Source organism: Helianthus annuus, chromosome 17 (genome assembly GCF_002127325.2).
Source record: "Helianthus annuus cultivar XRQ/B chromosome 17, HanXRQr2.0-SUNRISE, whole genome shotgun sequence".
NCBI classification, from domain to species: domain Eukaryota; kingdom Viridiplantae; phylum Streptophyta; class Magnoliopsida; order Asterales; family Asteraceae; genus Helianthus; species Helianthus annuus.
The window spans coordinates 157,293,264-157,302,147 of NC_035449.2; positions in this window are offsets into that span (position 1 = coordinate 157,293,264).

An 8,884-nucleotide genomic window follows, 5' to 3' on the forward strand; every position below is an offset into this window, starting at 1 on the left:
CACTCCATGTCATGCAACGATCTCTTTCATGTATATCTCAGCAAGTTTACTCGTGTTATCTTTTTCCCTGATGGGCAGGAAGTGCGCAGATTTCGTTAAACGGTCTACTATTACCCAAATAGTATCGTGGCCTTTGGGCGTCCTTGGCAATTTCGTTATGAAATCCATTGAAATCTGTTCCCATTTCCATTTGGGTATCTCGGGTTATTGCAGAAGACCTGAAGGCTTTTGGTATTCGACTTTTACCTTGGTGCACGTTAAACATTTACTAACATATACTGCAACATCGTCTTTCATCCTAGGCCACCAGTAGAAATCCTTAAGGTCTTGGTACATCTTATCTGCTCCTAGATGAATCGAGTACCGTGACTTGTGAGCTTCATCGAAAATGACCTTTCTCAATCCACCAAACAGAGGAACCCAAATTCGTTTCATGAAGCACAAAGTTCCTTCCTCGTTTGGTACCAACTGCTTCTCCATCCCACGGAGATACTCGTCCTCAATATTCCTTTCTTTGAGAACTTCTCTCTGCGCGGCACGAATGCGCAATGAGAGGTCTGTCTGGACAATCATTTCCAAGGCCCTAACCCTTATGGGCTTGATCCTTTCTTTCCGACTTAGGGCATCGGCGACCACATTCGCCTTCCCTGGATGATACTTGATCTCAAAGTCGTAGTCGTTCAACAGTTCAACCCAGCGTGTTTGTCTCATGTTAAGCTCCTTTTGGTCAAATATGTGTTGCAGGCTCTTATGATCAGTGAAGATTGTACATCGCGTACCATACAAATAATGTCGCCAGATCTTTAATGCGAATACCACCGCGCCTAATTCCAAGTCGTGCGTGGTATAATTCTTCTCGTGAACCTTTAACTGGCGTGACGCGTATGCTATAACTTTCTATCGCTGCATCAACACGCATCCTAAACCTTGACGCGAGGCGTCACAATATACCACGAAATCATCCGTTCCTTCGGGTAGCGATAAGATCGGTGCATTACAAAGCTTGTTCTTCAACAACTGAAACGCTTCTTCTTGTTTGTCTCCCCAATCGAACTTCTTGTCCTTCTGGGTAAGGGAAGTCAATGGTTGAGCGATCTTTAAGAAATCCTCGATGAACCTTCGATAATAGCCAGCCAAACCTAAGAACTGTCGAATCTCGGTTGGCGTCTTTGGAGTCTCCCAATTCTTTATCGCTTCGATCTTTGTTGGATCCACATGGATTCCATCTCCATTAACCACATGTCCAAGAAATTGGACTTCGCGTAACCAGAACTCGCACTTCGAGAACTTGGCATACAACTTCTCCTTTTTAAGTAGCTCCAAGATAGCTCTTAAATGTTGTTCGTGCTCATCCTTGGTCTTCGAGTAGATCAAAATATCATCGATGAACACAATCACAAACTTTTCGAGGTACGGCTTACAAACTCTGTTCATTAAATCCATAAAAACTGCCGACGCGTTTGTCAAACCAAACGGCGTCACTAAAAACTCATAATGTCCATATCGAGTTCTAAAAGCAGTCTTGGGAATACTTTCCTCTTGTATTCTCAGTTGATGATAACCTGATCGCAAATCGATCTTAGAGTAGAAACTTGAACCTTGCAATTGATCAAATAGGTCATCAATTCTTGGCAGAGGATATCTATTCTTGATTGCCAACTTGTTCAGTTCCCGGTAGTCGATACACATACGAAAACTACCATCCTTCTTCTTGACAAACAAAACTGGAGCTCCCCAAGGTGAGAAGCTTGGTCTGATGAATCCTTTGTCTAACAGCTCCTGGAGTTGCGTTGACAACTCCTGCATCTCCGAAGGCGCAAGTCGGTAGGGTGCCTTAGCCACAGGTGCGGCGCCTGGGACTAAGTCGATGTGGAACTCGACTTGTCTATGCTGCGGTAATCCTGGCAAGTCTTCTGAAAAAAATTTATAAAAACATGTAGTAACTTAAAAGCACACTTAGTAAGTCTTGTTATCTCTAAAAATGTGATTAGTTTCTTAAAAACTTTATTTTTAAAGAGTTTGATCTTTCACAACTTCTAGTCATATTTTCTAAAAATATTTCTTTGTGAAATTTTCTTATTACACATGTGTTTCTACACTTGTTTACCCACTAAAAATGTATTTAGTTTATGTAAGATCCAAGTTTTAACAAAACCCATACTTTTCACTTGGTTCTTTCGAAAAACGACTCATGGATCTATAGATCTACAAGCTTATAACTTACTTTGATCTTTATTTTCCAAGAAAACTTCCATTTATTCAAGTTCATAGTTATGTGTGGATGATTTCATCATCCTACACATCTTTAACTTTCACATCTTGCTAGTTCATGTCTTTAAACAGAAAGTGTCTTTTATATTACTTTTAGTGACACATTTAATTCCCAGCACTTTGGAAAGTATCTAGGACTATTTTGCCAAGTTTTTACACTTCAATAGCATTATTAAATGCTGAATTTTGGTTATTTAGTGCATAATTCTGCATTTAAAGTATGTTTTAGGCACTTTCCGGCACTATAACTATCACCTAGTGACGCAGTTTTATGGTCCTCACTTCCCTACACTCCCTACTAGTGTAGTATTCTATCTCTGGCTCACACTGGCCTCGAAAACATTGTCTGTCTAGTTGCTGGCATTGTCAGCATGTCTCTGGGTTATCCGCTCACTGTGCTAACTGTGCTTTGTGCATCAAGTTTGTCACTAATGTTTGTGTGTAATAAATAGAGTGACAGTATAAAATGTGATGCATGTGTATGTATGTAACAGAAAACAGAAAGCAGTTTAATCACAGTTGTAATCAAGCACAGTCATTAAGCACAAATTAAATATTAATTAACTGTACGGATACCTGTAAATGTGAGGGTTGTTATATTCTACCCCCGTTAAGAAAATTTCGTCCCGAAATTTTAGGCTCTGCTTCTAGTTGCAGGGGTCTTGGGAAATAAATGGGGGTATTTCTCCTTCATACGATCCTCACGTGTAACAACTCTCACTAAAATTAATGCTTAGGGTGGTAATTAGCTATTAAGAAAACCCTAAATGAGAAACCCAAGTAATTCTGCACTAACCCTAAAATTTTCGAAACAATCGGAATCAGGATCAGGGCCCCTAAAACTCAGGGGGGGGGGTTAAACCCTAATCGATATTATCCTCTAAATTCGCTGTCTGAATTAAATTAAACAAAACTGTCAACTCACCCAAGCTACTGGACACGAAACCTACCCTACCCTAAATTGGCATCCCAGGCGATACGCGGGAGGTTCCCCGAATTCTGCCGCGACACGCGGGAGAAGCCAATTTTCAGTATAAATAGAGGGCCTTGGGACTTGAATCTGGGAGTTGAAACGACGTAAAATTGTTGTCTGTACGTCGAGTTAAGGTCGTTTTACTACAAATAAACACACACTAATATCGAATCACTGCCGCGGAACAGGGTAATTACTCGATCGCTATTACGATTCATTTTCCGAGATCAATATATCCAAAGAATGTTTAAGTGTTGCGCACATTAGGGTTATACTTTGTCGTTCGTCGTTAATTTGATGAATGAGTTTAAGTATCACACTTTGTCGTTCATTGTGAGAATTTGATCTTGTGAGTTATCGTAACTGCTGTATTGATCACTAACCCTGTTTTGTGTGCATTATTGTTGAAATTAGGTTAACAGGGCTAAATCATATTCTATCCATACTAAATCTGCAATGTGAGTCATTCTCTTTTTATCAACTATTTTACAATACTCCAAATCATTTTTCAGAGTTATAATTACAGTGATTAAGTTTATGTAATCACCAAATTACAGCCGGTATGTGGGGTATTGTGCACAATATTATTATTATTATTGTTTCCTTCACATTAGGTGGGCGAGCCTAAAGTGATATACGTCACTCATTGGGACAGCCAATGGTGATATGACCACAGTCACAGAGCTGGTCTGTGACAAATACCTATTCTTGATAATTGGTTGATAATAAACATATGTAAAAACTCTTGATACTGTAAATTATAACAAATGTGTCGTTTTCAGTAAATAGAATGATTCACTCAGTATTTCCCCGCTGACAAAACCTTTTTCAAACATGTTTCAGGTGATCTACTGTAAATCAGGAAAAGTGCTGAGGAGCATTTCAAGCTTAAAATAGTGGCTCAGTATAAAATAAAGAAATATGTTTTGAAATAAGGATTTATCACTAAAACTTATGCATTGTAAATTATCGGGGTTTATCCCGAATTGTGAAATAAAATAATCGGGAAAAGTTTTAGCTTTACAACGATCCTGATGTTAAAATTTCCGCTGCTAAAATCACATAAATAAATATCACGTGATTTCTGTCCCGCGGCTCCTGAAACGGGTCAAACCGGGTCGGGGGCCGTGACAGAAATAAGGTGGTATCAGAGCCACTGAGTTAAGCTAATTAAGTATTTAACAGATACTTAATCTTTCCTGATTACTGTTACGTGATTATGTGTTTTTAATTGACTATTTGTTAGTTACAGTATGGGTAAGCAAAAGTTGCAAGATATCTATCTTAAACTAGATAGGTCAGTCTACGAAGAGGGAAGTTCATCCAAAACTAAATTTTCAAAGCTCCCTACAATTCCTGAAGAAGGAATATTTGTGCGTAAAGCACAGTATGAAGATCCACTTTCTCCTAGAAAAAGGAGTATGATTATTAAGAAAAGTAAGGAGCAAATCCGAGAAAAGAGGATTAAAAAGGAAACCCAGGAGATAATTAATAAATCACCGTGGGAAGATAAGTTAGATGAAAAATGGACAAATTTGTATATGCTAGCTACTGTAGCGGAAAATGCAAAACTTTAAAGTACTCTAAATCTAGTACTAGTACTTCTCAGTAAGTAGATAAATAAAGCTGAGTGTGTGTGTTCTTTCTTGTATTTTGTACAAATAATGTGCAATAAAACTTTGATGTTTATTTGTTAAACTTTGTTCCAAAGTTTTAACTTAGCATTTCTGTGCATTTTGCATATATGCTACACAGCATGAGCGAGATATCTGAAGCTTTTCAGAACCTCAATCTTTACCCGGTGAATATAGAAGTTTCCCAAGAGTTTATTGGATACTTGGCTGATGTGGACCAACCTGTAGAATTCCATACTCCACCTTTGACAAAGCCAAAACGAAAGAAAAAGAAGAATTATGTATGGGGTAGTCGTATTCGTAGGAAAAAGCCAGTTCCGAAACTTCCTAAAATAAACAACCCTTTAGAAAAAGAAAAAGAAATTGTAATCAAGGAGAGTTCTAAACAGCAAGAGATGGAAACTGAAGTTAGGAAAGATTCTAGGCAAATGGAAATACAGTTTGAGGAATATTCTAAGGAAATAGAAATGGAAGTAGGACAAGGTTCTAGACCAACTCAGATAGAAATCGGAGAAAGCTCCAATCAAAACCAAAACCAGGGAATAACTTTTCAGGATAAAATAGATTTTCTATTGGCAAACTGTGAAACTATTCAGCCTGTCAATACGAATGTTTTTACCTATCCTAGTGAAAATCCACTCCCTATGAATTTTGCACCAGCAATCCCAGACCCAATAGTCCACGCTCAAGCTGTAGAAATGGAAGAATGGTGGACGAATGATTGGCAATTTCAAAATATTGTCAACGACCCTTATTCCTTCTTTCCGCAATTCGATCCAGAACCCCTACCTAATCCACCAATGAGCACTGAGAATATGGCTGAACTTCGCCATTTCGGTGAAGAGTTGATGGATGCAGGGAATAGAATTAGGGAGATAGGGGGACAGATTGCTTGGAAGTATGATGAAAGGGAAATGCGTTTTTAGAACAACAAATGGTGAGGGATAGGAAGATGGTAAAACTATAGTTGTGTAATAGTATAGTAAATAGTGAAATCAGTCTGTAACATAACTTCAAATAAAACTTTGTAAAATATCTGTGTGTAGTGATGCATACTATAACGGATATGAAATGGAATTGAGAAATCGATAGTTTTGACTTTATGTGCATTATGAATTTTCTGAGTGTTTGTGTATAAATTGCTATTTATCAAGATACTAATTAATATATATTATCAGATGGCTAATAATGGTAATGAACCGGTAAATGAAGCTAATCAGTCAGAGCAACATCCAGGGGATCAATATATGACTAGACAAGATATTGAAAATATTGTTGCTCAAGGGATAGCCAATGCTATTCCAGCATTTGTTGCTGCTGTAAAAAGTCCAATCGAACCGCAACATATCATTCCTAGTAAACGTACTACTGAAGATAACTTCAGTAATAGTATAAACGGTGGCCATAATCATGTTAATCATGATAATGAATCCCAGCACACGCCGCTCCTTAAGAAACAGAAAGCTACAACACCTGGTTGCACTTTCAAAGAATTCCTTGCTTGTAAACCCACTGAATTTGCAGGCAATGAAGGGGCAACTGCATCGCTGCGTTGGTTTGAGAAAACCGAAGCAGTAATTGCAATAAGTAAGTGTGCCAAAGATGATCAGGTCATGTACGCATCGAATCTGTTTAAAGAAGGAGCACTGGAATGGTGGAACACTGTGTTACAAGCTAAAGGAAGAAATAGGGCTTATGCTATGACTTGGGAAGAATTCAAGAGTCTGGTAGAAAGAAAATTCTGTCCTGAGTATGAAAAGGAACAAATGGCAAATAAGTTCCTAACTCATCGGATGATGGGTGTGGATTGTCGTGGTTATACTTCGACATTCTTTGAATATGCTAGAGTAGTACCTAACCTGGCTTCGCCAGAATCGGTACTCATTTCTCACTATATTTGGGGATTAATTAGCGAAATTCGAAATATCGTTAAGGCTGCGAGACCTCGCACTATTGACGATACAGTAGAAGTAGCTAACACCTTAACTGATGAACTGATACGCACACGAGACGAAGATAGGAAGAAGGAATTAGCTCAGAAAATTACCCAAGGATTTAGGATGGGTAATAGTAGTAATTTCAAGAAAAGAGGAACAGGGCAACCTTCAACTGTGCCATTTTGCAAAATTTGCAAAAAGAAACATTTTGGAAAATGTAACAAACTTTGCAATTTTTGCAAAACAACAGGACATCGGGAAGAAAACTGCAGAAAGAAATCCATAATTTGTTACAATTGTGGGGAAGCCGGACATATCAAACCAGAATGTCCTAAGTTAGTTAACCCAGTAGACAACAAACCCAAGGCAGCTGAAGGAGCTACTAAGAAGAATGCCAGAGCATTCCAGCTAACTACTCAAGAAGTAGAACTCATCCCGGATGTGATAGCCGGTACGTTTTTAGTTCACAACATTTATGCAAAAGTATTATTTGACTCTGGTGCAAACCAAAGTTTTATAAATACTTCATTATGTCAAGCTCTTAAGTTACCTTTAACTACCGTTAGGCAGATTTTTACAGTCGAAACTGCAGATGGGAATTCAGTCAAAATCCATCAGGTTTTGCAAAAAGTAGAAATAGAACTCTTAGGTCATAAATTTACTGCAAACCTATTGCCTATGAAATTAGCCGAGTTTGATGTTGTGTTAGGAATGGATTGGTTAATAGCCAACCATGCTCAAATCATTTGTGATAGAAACTCTATAGAAATTCAAGCACCTACTGGAGAGATAATTAAGATTTCAGGAGATAAACCTCGGAAGCCACTGAAATTCATATCAATAATGAAAGTTGCTAATTATGAACGGAAGCAGGGAATAGTATATATGATTTCAGTAATCATTTGTACTAAAGGAAAAGAATTTAAGGAAATCCCTGTAGTCTCAGAATACCCAGATGTATTTCCAGAAGATTTACCTGGGTTACCACCAGATAGAGAGGTAGAATTTAGGATTCATCTAATTCCAGGAACTACACCGATAGCCAAGGCACCCTATCGATTAGCTCCTACCGAAATGTTAGAATTGAAAAAGCAATTAGATGAATTACTAAACAAAGGATTTATATAACCTAGTTCATCCCCTTGGGGTGCACCGGTGTTGTTTGTGAAAAAGAAAGATGGATCGATGAGAATGTGTATCGATTATAGAGAATTGAATAAGGTTACAATTAAGAATCGATACCCATTACCTAGGATTGATGATCTTTTCGATCAATTACAAGGCGCTAAATATTTTTCTAAGATAGACTTGCGCTCCGGATATCATCAATTAAAGGTTCAAGAAGAAGACATACCTAAAACTGCATTTAGGACTAGGTATGGACATTATGAGTTTACAGTCATGCCCTTTGGATTAACTAATGCACCCGCAGCATTTATGGACATGATGAACAGGATCTGTAAACCATATTTGGATAAATTTGTAATTGTTTTCATAGACGATATACTTATTTATTCAAAAAGTCAGGTCGAACATTGTCAGCACTTGCATACACTCTTAACTTTGTTAAGAAAAGAAAAGTTGTACGCTAAATTCTCAAAGTGTGAATTTTGGCTACAAGAAGTGCAATTCTTAGGACACATGGTGAATCACGAAGGTATTCACGTAGATCCTGCTAAGATAGAAGCAATTACCAATTGGAAGGTTCCGCAAACTGCAATGGAAATTAGAAGTTTTATAGGTTTGGCCGGTTATTATAGACGGTTTATTAAGGATTTTTCCAAAATAGTTGTACCATTAACTAAGCTAACCTGTAAAGCCACTAAGTTTGAGTGGGGACATAAACAAGAAGAAGCCTTCAGAATTCTAAAGCAGAAATTAACCAATGCTCCAATCTTAGCCTTACCAGAAGGAACAGAAGATTTTGAGGTATATTGTGACGCTTCAAAATTAGGATACGGATGTGTGTTGATGCAACGCAAAAAGGTAATTGCGTATGCTTCCAGACAATTGAAGAAGCACGAGGAAAACTACACGACTCATGATTTAGAATTAGGAGCTATAGTTTT